The following is a 25,604-nucleotide window of genomic DNA, read 5'->3' as shown; positions in this document are numbered from 1 at the left end:
AAATATAGCTCCTGCCAGGAGGAATGAAGCTCTGTAGAAAGTTTGGGACACTTAAAGAAAGAATAAAACAGGTAAAAAACCACAGAAGAGCACCAAAGCAGGATAATTATGGACCATTTTCCTTTCTGCAGTGGAAAATATGGAAAAAAAGAGTTAGGAGTGGCACAGGACAGCCACTGCACCCATGTTGTATGAAGCAACACCCTGAGGCAGAGAACTGAATACAGAGGTGTGATGACTCCCCCTGCTAGAGGACACCTCCAGACAGACTAATTTGTCATCACTTACGTAGCCAGAACCTAAAAGATTAGATGAAATTGGTTTTGTTCAAACATTTGTTTTTTCTTTTGTCCCGGATGGTTAAGTGGATGTCAGAATGAGTGGGTTTATTTTTATATAATTCTGACTGAGATTTCACTCTACCTGGAAACACAGCTAAGAGCATGACAAGAAGTTAGTCAGATATCTTCCCTCCTACCAAAAGGACAGGAAAACTTCAGTGACAACAGCAATGCAATCAAAGGAGTGATAAAACTCCCTGTACAAGGGTCAGATCAAGTCTGTCTTCCCTTTATTGATCGTCATTTTTCCAAGTGCTCCAAGAAACCCTGGTGAAAATGAATTTACTCAGCTTTTCTGCCTGTCACAACTACCAGATCACTTTCCTCATGGTCCTCACACAGTCATCATGAAAGTGTGACAGGCTTGTACGGTGCCTTTCACCTCCTCCCACTGTGAGCAGTAACATGGCAGCACTCTGGATTTAGGAGACAGTGAGAAGTTTTACATATGTAAACAGTCACTTCCCACTTATGTGATATATTATTGTTATTCAGAAAACAGCCAAGGACACTGAATCTGAAAGTAACTATAATTCTACTATGCAAGCACCATAACTTTATACTGTGAAGTTACCTTTAAAAATATGATTGGAGTATTATGTTTCCATGTTATTCTCTTGCTGGAACACAATAAATTCTTGTCAAGCCTGCTAAGATTGGGGGATTTTATTCAGCTAAAGCTTAAATCAGTCTGACTTATGCAAAATTTGAGAGGGATGAGAAAGGTGCCCTCTGCCATATCTCACTGGTACCTCATATACCTTGAGATCAATGTGCCTTTCAATATTCATTGTGTCAGGCTTTATTCTAAATCCCTACAGGAGCAGCAGGCAGTTCGAGTGAGAGCAGGCATAGTACTGTTCCACGTACCTTCAGCTCAGAAAATTAAGTTAGAGATGATTTGTCCATTACCATTTGCAGACCTGCAATTGCGGCTATTTTTGGTTCTAAGTATTTCTGTGCTCAGGCAATTGTCTTCCCTTTGCTATTAGCCTTTACTCTGCTTGATCAGGCAGCCTGTCATTTGGTACCTTCCTTTTGCTTTCCTGGCCTCACAAGTTTTGATGGGCTTTTACAGGCAGAAAGGTCTCATCATGCCTTCAAAATGTGAAATCCACATCTGCTAACTATTGAGGGAGGTCCAGACAAAATGGATAGCTGTAATTGCATGGAGAAGCTTTATGCCTTTAAATCACAACTGGATGGCTAGGTGTGATATATCATGCACAGTATGCAAATTAAATTTTAATTAACTGCGTAAGGAACAATCTGTCATTAATGCATGTGATAAAATGATCTCACATGTAAAAAAAAAAAAAAAAAAAAGGATTGCAAGAGAAAAACAAGGTTCACTTTTACCACGAATAATTTCTTTCTTTCATCTGGAAGCCCTGCTTAATGCCTCCCTTGAAAAAAAGAAAAAAAAGAAAAAAATCATTAAAAACTCCAATGCTCTGTCTGCTTTCTGTATGCTTTACAATTTCTGAAGGATTTTTCCAAGGATGATGAGGGACAAGATCCTTGTTAAAGAACACTTTGAATCTCATCCAACAAAGATGACAATAAATCTTCAAACCATTTCTGACCATATGTCACAACTCCTGAAGGCAAATGAAGGCTTTTACAGCTTTTAAATAATCTTTGGCAATGACAGCTGCTAAGACACTTACCCTCCTCCCCGTTCTTTCGTTTCTCACAAAAAAGAAAGAAAAGTCATGCTTTCATTTACTCTGCTTCCAGAGTCACAAATCTTGACCTGGGTTACTGTAAACTAAACATTAAAAACAACATGAAAGGTCTACTTAATGTGTGCAAATTGAGGAATGTGTTATCCACAGAGCTCACGCAGTTTTCAAAATAAGGATGTTGTCTTACATTCCTAAACCATAGTGCTTTTCAAGGGCAAACTGTATTTACATTGGTGTTTCTACTACTAAATCACCCCCAGACACAGAGAAATAAATAATTTTGATAACCTCTGCATAGGAAATTTGCAAGGGCTGAAATCTATAAATCACTATTTTTACCATGCTTAATAGTATGATTTTTGCATCCATTTTCTCCTGTTTTAAAGGCTCAGATTAGTAAATCAGAGTGTAAAACAGGACCTGAATTTAAAGGAAACAGTAGTCCTTGTAACCTCAATTGAACATTTGTCTCCTTACAAAGAATCTTATGAGTTATGCAGATCAGTCTAGCAAGCCTGGAAGAGGGATGCTCTGAAACAGAATGTATTTATCCATGGGTACATTTTCTTATATCACAGGTTTCTAGATAGAAGAAAAAAGCATGCACTGCATTTTAAAATATTTGTGGTGGCAGACAGCATACAAGTGTCCCCAGCTAGACTGGTCAGTCTTCAGTTACTGGAGATGGGTGATTTCTAGAATCTGAAAACTTCATCAGCAGTGAAAGGCTGTATTTATTGCATTTTACCTATCTTAAATCTACACAGGGAATCCAAATACAAAATGCATTCTCTGTTCAATCATATAACTTAGTTTTTTATCTTTCTTGGAGAACTCTTAGTCCAAAAACCAGTTAATTAATTTAATAAGCACACACACATTTTTTCTCGGTATATGTAGTAACGTGTGTGACACCCATGACTAATCAAGTAACAATGTTCTAAATATTCTTTATCACATTTATCAGTCTCCAACATCAGCTTTAAAACAACAACAACACAACAACAACAATCCCCCCCAAACAATACCAAATATAAGCATTTGCTATATTTTTAAAATCTTACTTGACACCAGGTTTATTTTTATTATAATATAACAAATATCTACCATTTACTGCTGTGAATGGATGCACAAGTCAATGTCTTTCAAAGTCCTCTGTGCCTTCAGGAGCCAAAGTTCTACAGTTGTCAAACAGTGATATTCTCAGCTGATATTTGTGATATTTGTATCCTCAGCTGTGCAAAGCCTGATATTTAAAATAATCCCACATACATGCACATACATGCTTTCAGAAGTCTAGCCACTGATTTTTGAGGGCTTTAATTTCACAAGTCTGATGCCAAGTTGTTTCAGAGCATGGGTTGTGTGTAGCTACCTGTTGAGTTTGTAGCTACCTCTTCCAAACTGGGCTTTCTCACTGGTGAGCAGAAGAGTGACTGGGAATAAGGCATCTATAAATAAAAAAAAAAAACAAACAACAAAAAACCAGAAGAGAGATGGGATCTGAAATCTATTTGGGCATTTATGAAGTGGTGAGATGAATGACTTGGAATTTCTGTAATGTTTTTACACATCTTATTTAAGGCAATCAGTTGATTTCTTAATTCTTTTCAAGAAAGAGAAGCAAAGAAGCACCTGATGAATGCAGCGGTGGTTCTCACCTTAGAATCTACCCCTTAAATGGAAGATCTGGGTTCAACACACTCTTCAGCCAGAAGAATATACCTTATCCTTTTACTTTCCAAGAACATGCCATCATCCATTCTCTCTTTTGGAGGGAAGATTTCTGTTCATTTTGCAAAACATTGCCTATGGTGACTAAACTGTAATGAATATGTCACCTTCTGAGGTCTATGTCAGTCGGACTTAGTTAAAATAAATCTTTAGGCCTAAGAAAGATGATACAAATACACCCAATAGCAAATATATCCATGTATTTTAAACATCTCTGCAGATATGTTCCTGCGAGTTGCACTCACAACTAATGTGTTTGGTGAAACAAGCGTCTTCACTTTCAGGACACAGTGGAACACATGACATATTTGCTGACCAAACAAGCACAAGCTGGTGTCCATATGCCTATGAACTTTCTGTGGTGAACAAAAAGTACACATGCTTTCAAATCCAGCCAAGTTTCTCTGAGCTGTATTTTATACCCCCATTAATTATATAAGAGAAATGGGAAGATCTGGAACTGGAGCAGTTTTTAAGGACAAAGGCAAATAAATAATTGAATACTGCATTGCTTTGGATAGCTTCCACTTCTTTTTTGCCCTAAGATATCTCTTTCAAGCTTCAGGGAATTAATAAATTAGACCACTGATCCATCTATTACACCTGCTTTGGGGGAACACAAAAAAAGGGAAAAAAAATCCCACAGGGTGGAAACATCTTGTAATTTTTTCCCTTCTACTGCTGCTTGATTTCTTCCCAACCGAGTGAAACAGCAAAAAGTCTGCTTAAAGACATGAATTTAAAAGTTTATTTATTTCTCTTATTGGATTACAAGAAAATACTAAAAGTATAATGCCAAACATCCTCAGAAAACAGTTTACCACAGGCAAAATGTCTTAAATACATATATATGTTTTAAATAATACTCAGTTTTTATCTAAGATAAACAACTTCTGATGAGTTATGCTTAATCATAAAAGTTACAGGAAGGAGCAGTTTGAAAAATAATGAGTCCATATTCTTGAATTTATGAGAAAGAGCAGGTCAATCTAAATTTAGCCAAAATTCATGAACTGTCTTTTTTCTAATCTGAGCTTGTACTCAGGCTGTGACCTGAGAACATGCACGTGCTCCTATCCAGTCCTTCAGAGTCTGAAGCCCTCTTTCACATGCTGGGAGATTAAAGTTAAATTTCTTTTTCTTTTAAGGTGAGGCAGGGGAAGGAAGAACTGACAGGAGTATCTTGTAATGTTGGCAATAACTTATTTCTGATGAACAAAGACCCTAATTTAGTAAGAGTTCCTGGATGAGAAAGCAGAATCTCAAGACTGCCCCTCCCCTTCCTCTACAATCTTCACAGCCAACAAGCTGTCTTCTCGAGCATTTTCTTCAAACTTATATGCTGAAAATTCATGCCCATGGCTTCAAACATACTTTGAAATATATATTTCTGTAAAGATGTTTAGGCAGCTCTTGTACTGGCCCAATTTTTCAATCCCTAGTCAAGGAAGCAGAGTGTACATAAGAAAAGACTGTGAAGGAGCTGTCCCTCCCTCATTAAAAAATTTACCAAGATTTCCCTTAAATACCACTGCACAATATGGAGGAAAATTTAAACATTATTATTAAGATTTCAAACTCTCTAGTTCCAGATTCTTCAGGTTCCTTTCCACTGTTGTCATTTAATTATAAATGCTGAAGCTTTTAGCAGCACACAGTCAGTTATATTTGGTTATGAATGATTAAGTGTGCATGAAGTTTTTACCAGCACATTAATCATCAGGTACAGAAAGAATAATGACACTGGTTAAAAATTCACTTCTTTACTGCCCATGGGAAGTGTAAAGTCTTCACATACAGTCAGAGTTTGCTTACCTTTATGACAGACTGAGTGCTGAGTAAGATGCGTTGAATTTGCATCCCCCTAAAAATTACTTTTATTCAGTCTGTGAGATTAATTATCCTTTGAGAGTATGAATGGCAGCAGTAGAAACAACAGCAGTGGCAAAGTCAGGTTAGGAGTTTTAATTTTGCCTTATCTGATGCCTGATGCTGGAACCTAAGTCACACACTGAAGAAAAAGCTAGTTCAGAAGAATATGGGAATCTCCATGCATCCTTGTATTTACCTGCCTATCTGTCCCCAGATTGCCCACTCCTACTCTCATGTGGTTCAGTTGAAATGCTTTTGTATGGCAGAAGAGCAGCACACAGAGACTCAAGGCGAGGTGTGGCCCCTCTGTGGAAGTTTTAAAAATACACTTAGTAAAGGGCTGTATTTCTATTTTCAAGTATGAACAACTGTAAGGACTTTTGCGGTTTGGGACATTCGTGTGAACTTTCTATTACTTTCACATTAAAAGAACCTTCCCAAATGTCACCAATCTCTGAGTGAGAAAGTCCCTTTCCTGGCTTCTGAGATGCTAATTTTCAGATTGGGACAAGTTATGCCTATGTGTCAAGCCTGAAAATAATTTGTTGCTAAGGTAGGTTACCGTAAAAAGTGTTTTCAGAGGTCCGGGTTTTGTGTTCAAGCCTTCCTTCACCCCAAATGAGTGAGAAGCATTTGGATGCATCTCAACATTTTTTTTAACTCAGGGTAGAATAAACAACAACAACAAAAACGTTAAAGCAAATGTAAAATAGAAAATAGTTGCAAATGTTTACAGTAATCTATATTTAAGCTCTATGAGTAAACACCCAATCTAATAGATTTCTCTGTATATCCAGCTCCCAGATACAGTCTCAGGAATCCTGCTGTCCTCCATCCCCACTGTAAGTCCTTAACGAGCATCTGTTCCTACTTAAACATACTGGGTTTATAGATTATGTCTCTGTGTGCTCTCTTGGAGTTATATATGCATTCACTTCTTTCCAGTTCTCAAATTTATTTACCTCTTTGACTTATTGGAGAGATGATTAAGACAGCCCTCCCATCCAAAGGAAGTTTATCCTTCCTGCTGCTGCTGGAGAGATGGAAACACTGGTGAGGCAGAACACTGTCGCTTCCTGCACTTGTATGACCCACTACAAGCCTTTTGACTTATGAATAATTCCTTTCCAGCCTGTGCAAAAATGCCAGAGCAGAAACTTCACTGACTCTGTTTACATTTATAAAATCTGATGCTTTTTTTTTTATGGTGACGTGGTGATTATCAAACACACTTGATACAAATATGAAAACAAGACAAATGTGTTTATTTCACCATGGATCTTATAGATAAATATCAAACTCAAATTAACCCTGCAGAGATGGTCATTGTTTTGTGCCTTAAACATATCTTTGGCAGTCAGTAACTTGTAAACTGGAAAATTTAGTAGTGCCACCAGCTAGTTAGGCAAGATGCACTGGAATAACCCAAATATAGCAGTACTAATTTGAAAACTGCAGAAACCCAGACTAGCATTTTGCAGGGTGCAAGCCTCCAATGCAGGGGGAAGCGTTCTGAAAACTCTGAAAAAGAAGAATATGTATATAAGAATCCATCTAGATTTTCAGTCATTTGTCTGCACCTCTTGTTTGTAACTTGGATATAGAAACAGTTTGTCAAAGATTTTTCATTTTCTCGCAGAAAGTCTAAATAGGGGAATACAAAAATATTCATGGCTATGACCTACATCAGCTCTTTTTTTGATAGGCTTTCTATTAGATAACCATGTTTGAGTTTCTTTCTAAAACAGTCTACTGTCTACTGAAGCCTGCACAGTAGAGCTCCAGAAAAACATTAACAGAAAACAGGGAAATTTAAGTAGAGCAACAAGAATAACCTTATGCATCTTTACACAAAGTGAATGAACAATCATGAGAAATTATTGATGTAAGATATTAAATAGACCCTTAATAGTAATCCTGATGATTATTCTTCAACGGACAGGTGATGGTATTTAAGGAATTTTATTGCTTTGCTTACTTGGATGAAAACATTTGGCTTTGCATGAAAATATGCTAAAGTATGACTATTAAGCAATTTCAGTAAAAGCAATTTTTGTGTTCTACCAAAGTAACCATCTAAAGAATAACATTATCTAAGAAAGTTTACAGCAGCACAAAATAAATATGGTATGTATAATGATGATGCAAATTAGTGCTATCCAGCAGAAACCAGTTACTTTAGCATAAAATTAAAACCCAACTGAGTCTTCTTTCAGTCTCTCCCTGCAGGACCAGCTATACCTCCTTTAAAGTGAACTTTCAAGATAATAAAGCAATGGCATGATGAATATTCTAAAAGGTCAATACTAATTAACTACATTAATATATTTTACATAGAAACAGCTGTTTGAGGACATTGATTTTTTTTTTCACGAGTGCCAGCAAAAGTTCCTTTGGACAGATTTCTGTGACAAAACACTTGAAGAAAGGCAGAGTAGGGGGCTTTATGAACACTCTATGAACACTACATCTTGTTTGGTGTGCACGTCCCTATTGTATGTGTGTGCGTGTGCATATTTACTCGTACACATAAATATGTTAAGTTTGCTCAGCTCATTAGTTTAACAGTGTCAACATTTGCAAAGAAAACAAACCATATCCCCAGATGTATACCACCAGTATTGAAGGAAATCAGCCAGAGGCCCTGAAGTTGTGAAGTCAGCTTCTGCACTGACTGAATTGCAACCTGCAAGCTTCATCTGAACACTGTATAGTTTTAGCTACAAAGCAGCTGCTACTACAAATGATCCATCACCTGATAAATTTCTCCCTTAAAAAGATGAGGTTTTCCACATTCAAATGGTCTGTCCACGAATGACAAAGAAAATTAGTTCCTGGGCATGTGTTAACACATTGTGGGCTGTCTTTTGTATCAGCAATTCTGTGCACTGCAACAAGGTGTTCTGAAGAGCAGAGCACTTTCTGTTGAGTTTTTGGAAGGTTTTACTGCACAATCATTCTAGTCCATTCTTGTGGCACACACTGTATTTGCAAAGAAGCATCTGGTTAAAAGCTTCATCCAAAAATCCTTCACTTTCTACAATCCAGCACTGTTTCCATGATCCATTCTAGGATCCAAGAGGCAGTAGCTGTATCTTGCTTTTCTTTCTTTCTCTACTTCTGTCCTTTCCGCTCCTTATTTCCTCTTAAGGCTGGACGGGTTAGAGTTTGCTAAGTCATGCTTTGTGAAATGCTTTGTTTTGACTGAATGTTTGCTTTAAATTTTGCCAACTTCCTGACCTTCTAAAGTTTGCCAGTAAAGTTTGCTTTTTAATCTTCTGAGAACATTGTTGTGTTTCTCCTGTGTGTTCACCTCAGGAAAAAGTAGTACCCTAAGACCCTTTTAAATAAACACTCTAAGCAAGAACCTTTTAAAATGCAAGAAGCTATGAACATTTCTCTCGATATGAGTCTTACACATCTCCATACCCGAACACGACACAGTTCATTCCAAAACTCAGTACTGCTTGAAAAGAAATTAAGAAATAGTTTGAAAGAGCTTCAAAGGTGCTAAATATGGGCCCAACCTTCTTCATTAATTAATAACTTTTCCTTTGCTTCCTCCCAGATACAAAATATTCTCTCACCTATTTCACCCTGCAATTCTTTTTGCTTTTCAAGTGACAAAAGACCCCAACAACAGCACCCAAAGTCTATCTGTATATTAAAACTTAATGAAGATATAGTCCGATTCTTGAAAAAGCAAGCAATTTGTAATTTACCTTACTTCTCCTACAGTAAGATTTATAGAGCGGCTTTGACCACTATCTGTACATACATTCTTGAAAAACAGCTAGCAGTTTGAAAGCTGTGAGGCCCAAAATTAGCCACAAAAATGACCAAGGTTTTGGAGCATCTCTCACGTAAGTAAAGGCTGTGAGAGATGGGACTGTTCGCCCTGAAGAGATGGGACTGCTGAAGAAAAGATGACTCAGGAGAATCTCATCAATTTATGGAAATACTTGAAGGGAGTGTGAAAAGAGGACAGAGCCAGGCTCTGCTCAGTGGTGGTCGATGATGGGACTAGAGGAAAAGCCTGAAGCACAGGAAGTTCTCTCTGAACATTAGGAATGACTTTGTCACTGTGAGGGTGACAAAGCACTCACACTTGTGCAAACACACTTGACCAGTGAGTTTGTGGAGTCTCAGCTTTCAGAGTTCCTCAGAATTCAACATGAGCTGTGTGCTGTAGCTGACCTTGGTTTGAGAAGTAGAGTGGGTGTAGTTCATCTCCAGCGGCACCTTTGAACCTCAAATATTCTGTGATTTCCTGAAAAACTTTCTAGGATTCATGTGAACTTTGGCCTTTTCTCTTTTCCTCCATTCCTGTTCTCATGCAAAAGGGTCTGAATTTTCCTTCTTCAGCAGAATAATGTATGTTCACACTCAGGAAATTATTTTGATTGATAATTCCTGTTTTCAGTTGATGCAATTCAGGCCTCACAGTCTCTGCTGTAGGGCAGTGATTCCTGTGGGTTTATCAGGAGTTTATAGTACTAAATGTTTTTCTCAGAGCCACTGGCATCTGCAATCACACAATTACATAATCCCGGCAGTTTTCTTTGAAGAAAAGATTAAGCAACTCAGTTGCATACAAAACTTGGTATTTTGCATTTTAATTCCCTAAAAAGAAAACATTTCTCTTAATGGTCCAACTTTTTTTAAATTGCTCTGGTAGTCTGATTCTGGAGACAGAAACTAAATGCTCAGCTTCCCCAACACTGGAACTCTATCACTGTTAACTCTTCAAATGAGACCTTAAAAAACTTTTCTGCAACAAGGAACACCTAAGTTCCATCTGCAAATAAGGTCATTTAGAGCAGTAGCCTTTAGCACGAGTTTTCTCTCCTTAGCTGGAAAATCTTTTCCTTGCTTTGCTGTCCGTAGGACTACTACAGTTGTTAGTTTAAAAATATGGTAGCTCAAGCATTAGAATTAGCTTAGCATGTTGTGTGTCTGGAGGCTTCTGTTATTTCCTTACTATTTGCAAGGAACTAGCAAGTCTAAGGGGTGGTTTTGGAAAAGAAAAACAGCAGGCAAACAGCCAATATTAATTCTTGCTATACTATGAGCATATATATGAAGGAAGAATGGATTTTGCCTCTGCAACCCACTGTTTATTTTGGAGGAGGAAGGCCTATCTAAAAAACAAAAAACAAAAACAAAAACCAAAAAACCCCAAAAAACAAAAAAAAACCCAAAAAAACAAAAAAAAACCAAAAAAACCCCACAAAAAACCACAAAAAAACCCACCCAAAACCAAACACAAACACAAACACAAACAAAATTTGAAGGAATTAACTAGTATTTCAATGAAAGGAAAAAATAATTTCCCTAAAATATTGCTTTTTCTCCCCTAAATTTTTTGTACTTCAGTTCATTTCTGGCAATAAATGCAAACAAAACCAAAACATAGCATCATTATAGATTGTTCAGAGACTAAATAAGTATTCTCCCTAGATGATCACAATGGGGAGTTTCATATTTTTCAGACATCTAGTTGACAAAATAACAATCAATTTATTTAGCTCATATATAATATTTAGCACTGTCTTTTGGGCTGACTAGTCAATAGAGCCTCCATTTCATAAAAAGTGAAGGAACCATTAAAATGATATAAAGAGGAGAGACATGATATTAAAAAAAAAGCCAAAAAATCCTTTTTTGTCCCTTTGAGGGGAGTATATGACACTGCATTCTTTAAACAGACAGAATATGAATCACTTTCCAGAAAGTTTCTCTTTATTGGATAAAAGTATAAATAATACCAGTGCCAAATCTTAAGGCAAAAGGAAAGTAAGAGTCACATCCTTCTTCAGAAATAGTACCTTCTTCCTAATGAAAGCTATTGAATTTAGCAGCTAAATGTCAAAGAACAGAGAAAGAAGAAAAGAAAGAAGATTTACCATTAAAATCTCCAGACAAAAGGGACATTTTCATCATTCATTTGAACAAAGGGGCTTTACTGTTTTCTTAAATTCTGGCTTTGCAAGATGAGAGTATTTTTATTTATATATCACTATAGTGGTCAGTATAGTAGAAAAAGGAACAAAGATCAACTGTTCAGTGTCATGAAAATAACTATTCCATACTGCTCTCAGTAGAGAATAAAAAAAGAAAGGAAAACAGACTAAATGGCAACCCACAATATTGCTGAGCAATTCAATTCAAGAGATGGGTTGAAAGCTACTAGATAAAAACCTTATGCTTGATTTCAGAGCGTAAATAGCCTCATCTTGCTCATTTTTGTATGCTGATGGTGTCCTGAATAATGTTCCTCCTGCATATAATGGTGTCTTTTTTGACATCTCTTCATCTATACACGACTGTAAGGGATTTACAGTGATTCCCCCCTCCCCTCCCCCAATATTATAACTCTAAGAACCTTTTAATATCTGTAACTGTCATTATATGAGAACAATTATATGCACAGTATAAATGTGTAGATCTTCTTAGATCTCTTTCTACCATCCTTAACACAAAAAAACCATTTTGGCCATTTATTTCTTTGGATGAGTGAAAACCAATCTAAAGCTTCAACTTCCACAGGAGGATCCAGATATTAGGAAATGGAGTCTCCACCACTAAATGGTCTTGTGACATTATAACTGAGACTTGAAGAGTGACAATACCACTTCCACTTCTGGATGTGAAGTTTATGCCCTAAGGAAAAGGGTAAAGGTGAATTTGATGCTGCTCTGGTTGTTTCAAGTTTCACAGACCAGAAACTAGCGCTCCAATAACCAATCTTTGCCCAAAACAGCTCAGAACAATAGCAGTGGGAACACTCCTAAAACTGATGGGTACATCTGAAAATATCACCTCAAGACTGTGTCATTTATTGATCTATCAAATTCAGAAGCATTAAATCCGACTACAATTCTAAACATAAAACCAGAAAATACAAAAGCTTTGTGCTGTTCAACCTCATTGCTGGGAGGAAAGGGTTAAAACTGGAAGATTTGGTGAGGAGAAGGGAATAGTTTCACTCAAACTGACCTTACAGCTGGGAACGCTAAAAATTGCCATAAATAAAAATGCCGACATGGGAAAACTCCATTTTTTATGCCTAATGTGGTTTATCCTCTGCCTGTTTTGAGAAGCAGAATTCTTGTAGAGAGATAAACACATTCTCACAGACATGTGGAAGCCTTTTGTTATCTTGGGGCAGGCAGTGAGGCCTCCCTCTCACCACTGCTTGCTGCCAGGATGAACTAAGCCTAACAGAGCTGGTGTCCCCATGTGTCTCTGCTGCCCAGAGTTGTTAGCAAGGTAATGAAATAAATCTACTCTTCACATTCTAGCTCTGGCTTGGTGGTTGCCTTGGCTACCTGTATGTGCTGATTCACATGCTCACACATTTCCCTCATTTTATGAAGCCAAAATTATAAAAATCTGAACAGCACTGTAATTCTGCTGTTCATCTTCTCAGGTATATTTCTACAGGAAACTGAGTTGAGGTTTTTTAATGAAACATGAAAGGGCAAAATAAATTCTAGAATCCCCTTTTTTTCCTACAGATTTTAACTATTTATGCTTAATGCTGAGTTGATTCTTACTCATAGTTTGTCAAAAGACATTTCCTCTAAATCTATCTGTTAATCTTTCTTTTTCCAAGTCAGCATTTTTGTTATATCATATTTTCTAGGAGTTATTAGAAAACTGTAAATTTTCTTGCGTTCCCATTTTATCTGGGTAGCATTAAAATTCATCCAACAAAAGAAAGACATGCAATTCTTGGAATGAGTCCAGAGAACTCCACTAAGGTGATCAGAGGGCTGAAGTACCTGTCTTATGAAGACAGGCTGGCAGAGTTGGGGTTGATCATCTAGGAGACGACAAGCCTCCCCAGAGACCTTTTAGTAGCCCTGTACTTCCTAAAAGGCCCCTACAGGAAAGCTGGAGAGGATCTTTCTACAAGGACAAGGGAAAATGGCTTTAAGCTGAAAGAGAGTAGGTTTAGACAAGATATTAGGCAGAAATTCTTTACTGTAAGGGTGGTGAGGCACTGAAGCAGGTTTCCCAGAGAAGCTCATCTCTGGAAGTGGTCAATCCCAGTTTGGATGGGGTCTTGAGCAACCTTGTCTAGTAAAAGACGTCACTACCCACAGCAAGGAGGCTGGTATTGGATGATCTTAAAGGTCCTTCCCAATCCATTCAGTGATTCTATGAAAAAATCTTCCTTTCAGGCTGAAAACAACAGCTGCACTTATGATCTTTGGCCTGACTGTAAACTCTGAAATCCTGAAAACCTGCTGAATACATTCAGATAAAAGGCTAAAACTAAACCAAAAATTACTCTAAGATAAAAAGAACTCCATACTTCAAGTAATCTAGAATGACCTATAAGGCTGGGGAAATCTACAAGTTTGGATTATTTTTCTCTTTAGTGCATTTGGTGCATTCTACAACTCTACATTGAGTTTCGCTGCTAACAATAAATAACATTTTTTTTAATACCTAGTGTTGCTCTCGGAACTGCTTCAGAATCTGTAATTTTGTCCTTAAAGAAAGACCCACCAACTCAATGCACATCCTAGGCTCACTGCAGTCACACATAACTCTGTTGGCCAGGATTTTATTCTTTATTTTTAGCAATTACATTTCTTTTAGAAAACTAAAGGTATGCTACTTAAGTGACAATATTGAGAAGTGAAGCAAAAAAAGAAAAATACTAAATCTATTAATAGCTATCAGAGTTAATAGGCCATATAATCACTAATTTTGACTGAAGACACAGCAAATCTGTAAATTTTCATTTGCTGGGTGTCCCAACAGACACCCAGCAAATGAAAAAAACAGAAAACACTGTACCATCCTTAAGCATGCTACAGGCACTTTGCCATTTGTTATCTCCCCTTGAATTTTTACAAAGCAAAACTATTTCTGAGGTATAGTGAATGAGATTTGCTGCTTATTATCACTAGGTCATATTTATGTGCCCTCTGGATACAGCATGTTTACCTATTTCCTCTATTTGCAAGTCATCACAGTTGAAATCAAGAATGAGGCTGCACTTGTCCAGCCACAACATTCTACTCCTCTGGCAAAATGAGGATGTCTGAAGAGATAGTAATTATTTATGACACTGTTTACCTATTTCATTTCTAGGGGCTATCTAATCATATCTTCCAAGTCTCATGAGTGACAGGTTTGAGAACTTCCCCAGGTGAGTACACAAATAACCTCAGTGAGATGCTAGAAAAAAAATGTTAAAAATGCCTCTCCCAGTTAAAGCATGAAATCCAAATATCTTCTCAGTTCATCTGGAACAATCAGGATAGTGTGAAAGGCCTGACACAGATCATGAAAGACATTTTTACTGCTGAGATCCAGGAGACTGTAAAGTCTGTCCATATGCTTCCCTTTAGCAACAAAGCATCATTATGACTACATGTGATCTACTCTTTCTACTCTCCCAGGAGAGCTAAATGATGGTTGTCTACAGGCATCCATAGCGTTTTCTGAAGCTACAAGAAATAATATAAAAATATAGCATGTGGTGAACCTTTCAGACCTTGTGAGTTACATTTGACAACATTTCAGGCATCTTAGAATTGTTCTTCAATGAAAAATATCAGGGAAAAATAATAAAAACAATTTTATGAAAACTCACTTTTTTGCCTACTGCACTGCATACAAGTTTTCCTACCTTTCAGCCTTATTCTGTCACTCTGAATATTTAACAGAACCATTCTGTGACATTTTTTCCCACACATATTACATTCCTCTAATAGTAATATCTTAATTTATTTAGTAAAAAATCTCAATAAAATAAAGCATTCTAATCATTATGTAAAAGACTTTTACACCATTATGTAAAGTCTTTGCATATATGAATAGACTTAAGAAGGTTAATTGCTGGACCTGTTATTTCTATTTCATTCTGAAATAGAAATAACCAGAAATAATCTTCTTTGTCAACAGGATCTCTTTTTGTTTTTTTAACCATGTGGATGAATATAACAATATAAACAAACACAACAATTTGAATTATGATGGCTATCACATCTCGGTGTGTACTATGATACTTTGGAGTGCTCAAAGAACTGTGCTGTTTAGTCGACTGACTGCTTCTCTGTAATTAAGGTGCATTCTAAAATAACCTCAAATGGACCATAAATTGCTGACTTTCTCCAGTATCTTTTACAGTTACATTAATTATAATACAGTTCTGTGTTTTAGACCCTTTACATTTGCTATGAAGTTTTCTGTATATAGGTTCACAAATGGTTTAAATTTGAAGACCTTGAGCACCCGCTTTTTCTGATTCCTTCCTCTTTTTTTTTTTTTTTTTTTTTTTTTTTTGTCTGACTCTCATAAGCTGTCATGAAGGGGGAAAGTGGGAAGGACATTTGGAGAAGATTAAAGACACGAGAATATTTTGGTTTGAGAGGAAACTCTAAAATGCTGCTATTTTTATATGCAGCTCTTTTTAGCAGCTGTTCCTGGGAGAAGTTTTCATTTACTGTTGTGAAGGCAAACTTACATCATTGTGAAAAGGGTATGAACCAATACCAGTGTCCATGAAGCACTTGGAAGTTCCAGTTATCCATGTTTGATTGACAGGGAAGGCAAAGCATGCATCCCTGGTTGACCTGTACACAGCTTTTTTGCAGATGTTACAGGAGGCTGGCATCTGCATATTCAAACCCCTAATGAATTAGCAGAGGAAACTGGTGTACAGAAGGCTAATTGAGGAACAGCTCCTAGTACACAAAATATTCAAGAGAGTCAATGTTTTCTGTGAAATTTTAACTCAGAATGGATACGAATTTATACACAGTTCCAGATGGCTGAAAACAGAATTTAAAGGAAGAGTAAAAATAAAAATATAACTGTATGGTTTGCAGTTCAAGATGTAGTTTACAATCGCATTCAACTCAGGCCATGATGACACAAGATGACACACAGTGCATTTTGAAGAGTCCATCTGCTTCTTACAACCTATGCTAAGGACAAGACTAAGATGACCTAACAGCTTTAAAATTATTCATGATGTATTGTCTTCTTTAACATTAACCTAAAATCCTACTTCTGACAGAAATGTTAACATCAGAAATACATGGGAACAGAAAATAATTTTTAATCTGAAGAGAAATTTTATTTTTTTTTCAAATAAACTTTTTTTATTACAGTCTAGACTGAAATAAAGTAAGTTAAGGAAAAAAAGTACAGACCATCTTTTAGATTTGAGACTGAGAATTTCTGTTTATGTAACTTTTAAGGAAAGATAATGAAATAAATATCCCCTGCTTGACTTGAAAGAAAAAAAAAAGGCAATTTAATACTATGCAGAGTTGACCCATACGTTTTATTACCCATCTGTAGCAACTCTAACGTGTCACTAGCCTAAAGGAACTAGACTAAATAAGTGTGCAGTAGACATCTCCTTACGCAAATGAGAGAAGAGAAAAAAAACTAAAGCAGCAATAAACATTAATACATTTGATTAACACTTTGTCCTGAAGGCATCAGGGACAAACATGCATGTGATGAAGTTCTAAAGCAGCTCTCTGCACTTAAGATTTCTTATAATATTTATGACATTTCTGTCTTGGGGTGATTTAATGATAATGTATTCCCTGACGGTCTGCTTTATGCCCAAAAATGGTTGCTGTTTCTTTAGGGCAGTTGTGGGGGGAGGCTTAGGGCTCCTCAGCAGCCATTTATCCCAGACATTTTGTTGCCTTTTTTTTCCTTAACATGGGTGTGTTTGTGCGCACGCGTGTGTGTGTGTGAAGGTTCTGACAGTTCAATAACTAGCATTTATTTACATTTTTCCCATGCCATGTGGGCACTCTATTTGTCAATAAACTGTGTTTTTTTCACTTCCATCCACTAGTACTCATTCCTTATTTGTGGAAAGGGATTGTTGGAACCCTTTTTTAGAGCAAAAACTCACTCCAGAGTGTTTTGCTCCTAAACTTGTCTCTAAACTGAGACAATTTCTTACACGGAAGGAAAAATATTTGTAGAAAATTTAATAATTTACATTCACACAGTAACTCACATAATTTAAATATCACTTACACTTCTCTTCCTTACCAATACATTGTTGTAGCGCATTAATTGGCTTTATATTGTGTTTTATTTTTATATTGGGGTTTGTAATGTTTTTCCCCCTTGGAAACTGTATCACGTGGTTTGTCCCTGCTGGGCTGTGACCATCCCCCACACTGGAATGTAACCCAACTCTGTTCCACTCCCACCTCATCCCTGACTGGGCAGTGGCTTGTCCCTGCCTCTGGGCCCGGCCTCCTGGGGAAAAAGCCCTGGGACGGGCGGGGCCTGGGTCTCTCTGGCACCGGCGTGGACAGGGAAAGTACTCCAGCCGGCAGGAGCAGGACTCCAGAATAAAGCCGTGATATCCCCCGGTGAGAGAGCAGGCTCTTTCCTTTTGTCATCAGCGGTCATCTGGGTCTCACTAACGAAATACCACAATACATGTTCTAACTTTTTCTGTATGACCTTAGCTGGCCCATTTTTTGGTACTCAGGAGAAATGAATCACTACATAAAGGCCCCTGAGCTCCCCGAACAGACAAAAAAACAAACAACAACAAAAAGGTAGCAAATGGATATTCTGGATCAATTATCAGCATTGTTTGGGGTTCTTTGATATTTACATTAATGACTAAAAGAATCAAAATCTTCCCAAATCATGACATTGAGGATGAACATCTCTGTCCCTCAGGTGCTGTAGAAAAAGGGAAACAATATTACTGCTTATATATAAAATTGAAGCTCATCAGGATGAAATAATCTAAACCAGCTATAAATGCTATAGGCCTAAAGCAGGAGACCTGAACAAATGTATCAGAAACCTTAGTCTTTTTCAAAGCAGTTGTATCTATCCAATATTTCTGTAATTTAGCTGCCTGACAATTTCTTAGTTTTCCCAAGCATGATATAATTGTATTCCTTTTCCTTATCTGCTTAAGTTCTTCCATCATACCTATCGCTGTGAGAAAAACTGTGCTGTATAAAACCAATACAAACAATACAGAGCACCCCAAAATCAACCAGATGTATCTGTGACCAGAAAGCCTGGCCACAGATCTGTTCCTGGTAAAAAGTAATGCAGTATGTGTCAAAATAATGCCACCTTGGATGCAATTCAGCTCCAGCATACAAACTCCAATGCTGGATTCATCTGCTTAAATACAGACCTGTATTTAGTCCTGCTCTCTGAGAGGCCCTGGAACACCTGAGCCAGGCACCGATGTGACAGAGGTACAATGTGAGCACCAAGACTTTCTAGACTGGCAGCTGGAGACCAGCTATGATGTTGCAGGAAACTGAAATGGTATTAGATGACAAATTTAAGTGGCTGACCAACACATATAGAGGAGACATCTTACATACATTGTAAATGTGTGTAATTTTATACATATTTTATACACATTTATGTATACATTCTAAACATATAATAATATGCACACATTTTTTAGATATATCTAAGTATTTTACCTTTCCTTTCCATTAGTCATTTTATCTCAGTTAAATAAGCTTGAATGATTGGTTTTAATGGAATAAGGGGAAGCAAAAAAATTAGCAGTTGAAAATAAATACTGTTCAGTACTGTCATAAAAAAGTTCAATGAATAAAATATTTGCTGCTCTGTTACAGCATATATGGTAATTTCATTTGGCATATGAACCACTGAGGCATACAAAATATTGAAGGATGATTTTTCAAAGAACTTACTGCATTGGCAGTTCTGTAATAATATTACAAGGGAAGAGGTCTTCAGAAAGTAATATGCTGAGATAGCATTTTTGTGTCAAGGCATTTTAATACAATTATGTTTGTGTAACTGCTGTGATGTCTTTAGAATCAGACTGTAAAGATTAGAATACTTCTTAATATCTCTCGATTTCATGCTTGTATTTACTCTGATCAGTAACTTGTAATCTCAAAACATGTCACCTTCCACTTAATGGGTTTTACTACTTGATTTAGGAAAGTATGTTTAACTATATATATCTGTAGTGGGCAAGAAATGCATATATATATACATTATATATGTGGAAAAATTATGTAAAAAGATTGAATTCTGATACCATATCAATTCTTTTTCTTTCTGATGAATGACATGTGCTTTGAGAAGGTGATCCACCAATCTGCTGTAACATGAAAGGAAACCCAGGCTTTTTAAGACTTTTTCATTCTTTTCAAGGATTTGCTTGTTGTGGTGCTATCACTTTACAACATACAAAAGGAATCTGATAATCAGTATTGCAGATTTAATAATTTCAAATATGTAGCACATTTCTTCACTGTGCAGCTGAATTACAGCTGCTGACACAGCTTCAGTGACAATTTGTCATGAATGTGGTCAAAACTTATCAAAAGTCTTTGCTTTATGACAAACTTTTCAATAAAATGCCAAGTTTAAGCAACATTGATAATAGCTACTCCACTGGGATAGATCCAATATTTTACTCTTGTCCTCCAAAATAAAATACAAGCCTGCTTATGTTAGCAGTTGAGATAAAGCTGTAGAACATCTTGGGCACTGATCATTGGGCTAGTGAAGAAAGGCCATCATGACTCAGAATCTGCTCTCCATCAGAATTACAGTAAGTCCCAAAACCTTGTATGAGGTCACCTGTGGCATCATTTGTCTTACCTAGGTCACTGCACCTGGGCAAAAGTGACAAAACATTTTATTACTTTTCAAAGATCTATGCTTCAGAGAAAAACACACCAACTTTTCCAAAATGTCTACAAAATGTATGGAATCAACAGAAAATTTTCATGAATAGTCAAGCCCTGATAATTAAAAAAAAAAAAAAACACCAAACAAACAAACAAAAAAACACGCTACAAATCACGTTAGGTCTTTTGAACTCTCTTAGTTATACATAACAGTAATTATTTTGTGATCTGATTGGATATTCAAAGACAGGAGTTTCATTAAGTAAGTAAGCAATAATGAGTTTACAGAATAAATACACTTTTAACTGTTATCATTAACACATTTAGCCTTTCTCTTCGAAAGTCAGTTACTTATAGAACTACTTTTGCCACTAAGTCACACCTTCCATTAGCAAAATTTTTGTCCTTCTATCATAAATTTTATGACTGAAAAAAGTTAGAATAAAGCAAAACCATTTCAGAATATGAGCTTTGAGACTTTTTATAAACCATCTTTTTCTTAGAATTACCAAAGACTTAAATCTAACATACTGTGAGCACAGCAGTATGTTCTACAATTATTTTGATTTAATGTCTTTCTAGAAATATTCTTCAAGATCATGTTTGTCTTTTTCAGCTTACAAACATCAGCAGAAGCTCTTTGATAAGCTTTTATCATAACCCCTTTTCTACTCCATTATGTGTGCTAGTGTCCTTTTTTCCAAAACCAATCACTATTATTTAAATAGATGACCTCTAATTTCATTATCTTGCAATTTATGTATTAAACAGAGCATGTAATTTTCTATAATTACAGCAAATTTGGTTTTAGTTGCTGAGGTGTGTTCATATTGTTTTGGTATAATTTCATTTTCAGATTAATGGTTTTGCATTATACAAACCTCTGATGCTTTCCTAATTAAAACCTTTTCAGGTAAAATATGCTTCATTATGCTTATAACAAACACATTAATCCATCAAGATTACCTGATAGTCCAGTGTTCCTCCACAATCAACCATTTGTCTAGAGTATTTTTAAAGTATTAATATGGAACACTACAACTGAGGTTTACAAATCACAACAAGTGATGTTTAAAAGTACAACATGCAGCAATTAAATCAGTACAATATGAGCTGAAACAATTTCCAGGGGTTACTTTTATAGCTGTTTTGACCAAAAAAAAGGCTTGTTTGCAGCTGGGGAGTTGACACACGCTGATCACTGATAAAAAGATGCCAGCTGAGATGGCTGAATTGATAGCAAGCAGCTTTATTTTAAGCACAACTGCTACTAATTCTCTGAAAGAAATGGGTACTAATGCTCTGCTAAAACATGGCACTACTTTCCAGTTATTTATGACAATGGTTTATGTTTCTGCCTTTGGAGCAGTGTGCAGCCTAGAGACAGAAAAGTTTTGGGTGGTCTTGAGCCCAGGGAGCTCAAAGCATTTCTAATCTACGTGGCTAGCATCCTTCCTTTACTGAGGAACAAATACTCACTGAGGAATAGCAGGAATCAGGAAGCAGAAGAGAGCAGATTTGAGAGATCTGGTTTCATGTCCTGGAGACTCCTTAGTAATACCCAACTCCCCCTGAGATCCCTGCAGGACCAGAGGCATTCCAGGGCTCTGGGGGTCCCACCAGAACAGCAGAGGAATCAGCACATGGAGACAGTCTGGTGTCCTGGCTGCTGAAGTATGTTTGTAAACCCAGCAAACATGACTTAGAGATTCTAATAGCAGAGAAACAGTCTACAGCTTTCCTTCTGAGGCAGGGAAAAAGCTGCCAACCAAATTATAAAAAGTTCTTCACCAAGTGAAGCTTGCAAGAGAAGCAACACTGAATATAAGAATGTCATCCCACACATATTCAGAAATATAATTTTTACAGTATCTCCGCTTTTTTCCCTTAAAATTTACCTATCATTTACAGATATTTGAAAAATGCATGGCTTAATGCCATTAATAGTTTGAGCTTGTGAGGCAATTCACGTTTCCTTGTCACTGGAAACCTACTTTGGTTACTACTGACCTCTCTCCTGGAATCAACTGGTACCGTCTGCTATGAAAACACATCACAGCATCTAGCAACTGCTTGGAATAGGCAGGGATGTGCACAGAACAGTTGCAATCTCATTTATTCCAGAAGAAAAAAAGCAGAGAGGTTCACAATATGCAAGCAGTAGGCTCCTTTTTTTCTTCCCATTAAAATATATATTGCTCTCACAGTCTGAATAATAACTTATCAATTTCTTCATACTTTCAGATTTGTTAATAATATGTTTAAAACAGAATAATGGAGATAAATATCTTTAATTTTCTACTTCATTTTGCCTTCAGAATACTCAGGCAACCTGCACCTTTCTTCTTTTTGCTACTAATTCTTGACACGTCGTAATCTGAATACAAAACTTGAGCAAGGAAACCATTTAAACATTTTGAAAGACCACAGAAGCTTAGAAAGAAGAAATTTTAAAACTGCACGGAGGCACAATCTTTGAGCAGTGAAATTGCACGCAGGTTCACCGGCCTAACCCTCAAATTCACCAAATACCCTGCCAACTGCACTTTGAGATTAGAAACAATCTTTTATTTGAAGTCACTCTCTAACCCAAGACTGCACTGAAACCTGGCAGCAACACGTACTTGCACTGGCTAATTCAGTCCTTGTATTTCTTAACGGAAATTTGTCCATCTGGTAGTTGTCTTTTGCATATTTTGGGGACCTGCTTTTTCCATCTGTGTTTTTACAGCACCAAATAAAATTGGATTGTGATGCTCAGTTCATGGTATTAAACACCCTGAAAATACAGATACAAATTTAGTATACTAAATAGTCTTAGAGAATGAGGTCAGGTTTCCCAATGGGTTTTAAAAAAGGAAGGAAGGGGTTTTGGGAGTGTGTAATAATTTCCACAAAACATTTTTGAACAAGTGTTTGAACAAACACTTGCTGAACAAGGAAAGAAACCTCCCTAACTACCTTGAAATACTAAATGCATTTTGACCTAAAATATCCAATATGCAAGGCTTTAAGAGAGATGAGAACTCCAAAGCAAAGGCAGAAGGGAAAAGCCAATACCTACTCTTTAAGGCATTGACACCATGAGATCTTTTGCATCCCAGCAGACACCTTCCTCCTTCTGAGCCCTTGTAAAATGGAGTTTAAGCGTCACGGGTTGGGGAGACACCAAGAGAGGATTTAATATGATATGAAAACAGATGGACATCTCACATATACTAACTTCTATGCATTTTTCAGGTAGGCACTTTCCAAACTCACCAACATGGCAGTGCTGGAAAGAAGATGCAGAACCAGGGTCTGAATATGAAGGGTTTTATTGGACCTTACTAAAGCTTGTAATTTATGATTCTAGCCTCTAGGATATGAAATTTTTACCTAGCCTTTCCTCCTCTGATGTCAGAGAAAAATGGTCTGGATGGATTTTAAATTGTATTACTCAAAATAAAGTAAAATGGAAACATGAAAACAACCTTAGATAAATTGCTTTAATGACCAGTTAAACTTGACAGCATAGCAAATACTTTATAGCCAGATTTGGTTCTCTGACCCACTGCCTCAGAAAATCTTTCTTTTTATCTATTTTCTAAATTTCAAATGTACATTTTTGACTTTTACAGGAAAAAAAATTATCAAAAATTAAAAATACAGCTTCTCCTGGATTGGCACAGTTGCTTCCAGAGAGCCTTCCTGCTTTATACTCACATTTGTATTCTCAGAAACCTGTTTTTCTCTCCCCCCGTCTTTTTAATGTTTTCTTGCAAATACATACGTATAATTATATTAAAATTACATTACAATCTCTTGTTATTTATACATCAATGTTTCCTTTTAAATACAGAAATAAATGTCTACTTCAAATGCACACTGATTTTTTATTTTGGTTAAGTCTTCACTGTACTTATATTAACTTACCTGAACATCTGCATAAACTAAAGCAAGCTACAGTTACATCCTCTTAATATTAAAAACATAGCAGCAGCTTATCCTATGAGGCAGCAAATTAAAGTTAGTTCCAGCCCTTCTCAGTTCACGTGTTTTAGAGCAGGTACTCCCCCTGAGAGGGTACTCCATGTTTTACTGTTGTGCTGTGGAAACTACAGATATACCTTCATTTACCGTCTCCTCAATCCATGGCTAATTGTATCTATCCATCTTGTTGTCTGTTGCAATCATCTTCTAGTTTCTAGTGAACCAACTTTTTCAGAAACCTTCATTGCATGAAATATGTTTTTAGAATTCTAATCTGAAAGTTTCTTTTTCTCTTTTTTGCCTTTTTTTTTTTTTTTTTTCTCTCTTCTCCTTCCCACAGTTCCCATGACTACCACTTTATTTCAGGCCTTCCGAAAGCAAGTCCAGATATATTAGTTGTGGACACATGAAATATCAATTGCTATCACAATTTGTTGAAAATGCTTGTACCATGACTTTATGGATTACTTTATACGTATATCATGCCTTCTGTAACTCTCAAGAGTACTTTAGAGTACTTAGGATTAAGTACTCTAATACCTAAGAGCCTTAGAAGGCTTATGATTATTTGGTTGGTCCTGCAGTGGCAACTATAAAAACACATCTAGATGCCTAACTACTGAGGAAAACTTTGAACAAGATTTTTTTACCAACCTTTTTGAAGTTAGCTGCACGTCCTCTACTGAAAAAAATACAAAGCAGTATGTCCTCAATAAGACATTTGATTTTCATGTGTGCTGTACATATATATTATTCCCATAGTGTTATGACAAATAATTATTCAGGATATTTCAGAATTCCTTAATATAAGGTACTTTGCCTTACTCTTTTTTCATCTTTTGGGATGGCAAGGTCTATAACTGCAAGCTGGCCTTTGTTGTAAACTTATTTCACTTTTATATTTTAATCAATAATGAACATATTAAAACTTTAAGTATTATTTAAATCTACAACTGCTACCACAATGAATAAATTTAGAAGTTTGTTAACAAATATTTTGAGTTAAAGGATGTACTGTATTTTCTACATTATAACTGAGATTCTTGATTTAAAGTAAAAGACATACAGAGAAATCTTTTTGTGAAGTTCAGTCCCAGGAATAAGATTGTTAGCTGTTCCACGTTCCATAAAATCCATGTCCCTTTACCCTTCCTCTTCTTAAAACACATTTTTTATCTTCTGGAAACCAGATTTTCACTTTTGTTGTGAAAGAATTAAGATTTTAGCTAAGGATTAGAAACAATTTGTATTGATCAAGATGTAAGTTAGATTAGTAAATGGTAGGTTAATGATTATTAGATGCCCAAGCTAGAGCTAACTGTTCTATTATGAGC

The 25,604-nt window shown here is 36.4% G+C and overlaps 1 protein-coding gene and 1 long non-coding RNA gene across 2 annotated transcripts in view; both read right to left on the bottom strand.

Annotated features, from left to right (window-relative positions):
* The window catches only part of GPC6 (glypican 6), a 752,072-nt gene that overhangs the window by 593,579 nt on the left and 132,889 nt on the right, over positions 1 to 25,604 (bottom strand). The gene's annotated exons all lie outside the window — the stretch shown is intronic.
* Positions 18,288 to 21,397, bottom strand: LOC120749182 (uncharacterized). The gene is made up of 4 exons (XR_005699573.2): positions 21,265 to 21,397; positions 20,270 to 20,283; positions 18,807 to 18,935; positions 18,288 to 18,334 (listed from the first exon to the last, which is right to left on the bottom strand). It is a non-coding gene; the product is annotated as an uncharacterized LOC120749182 (long non-coding RNA).

The sequence above is a fragment of the Hirundo rustica genome, chromosome 2 (genome assembly GCF_015227805.2).
Source record: "Hirundo rustica isolate bHirRus1 chromosome 2, bHirRus1.pri.v3, whole genome shotgun sequence".
Lineage (NCBI taxonomy): Eukaryota > Metazoa > Chordata > Aves > Passeriformes > Hirundinidae > Hirundo > Hirundo rustica.
This window is presented reverse-complemented; position numbering and strand designations above follow the sequence as displayed.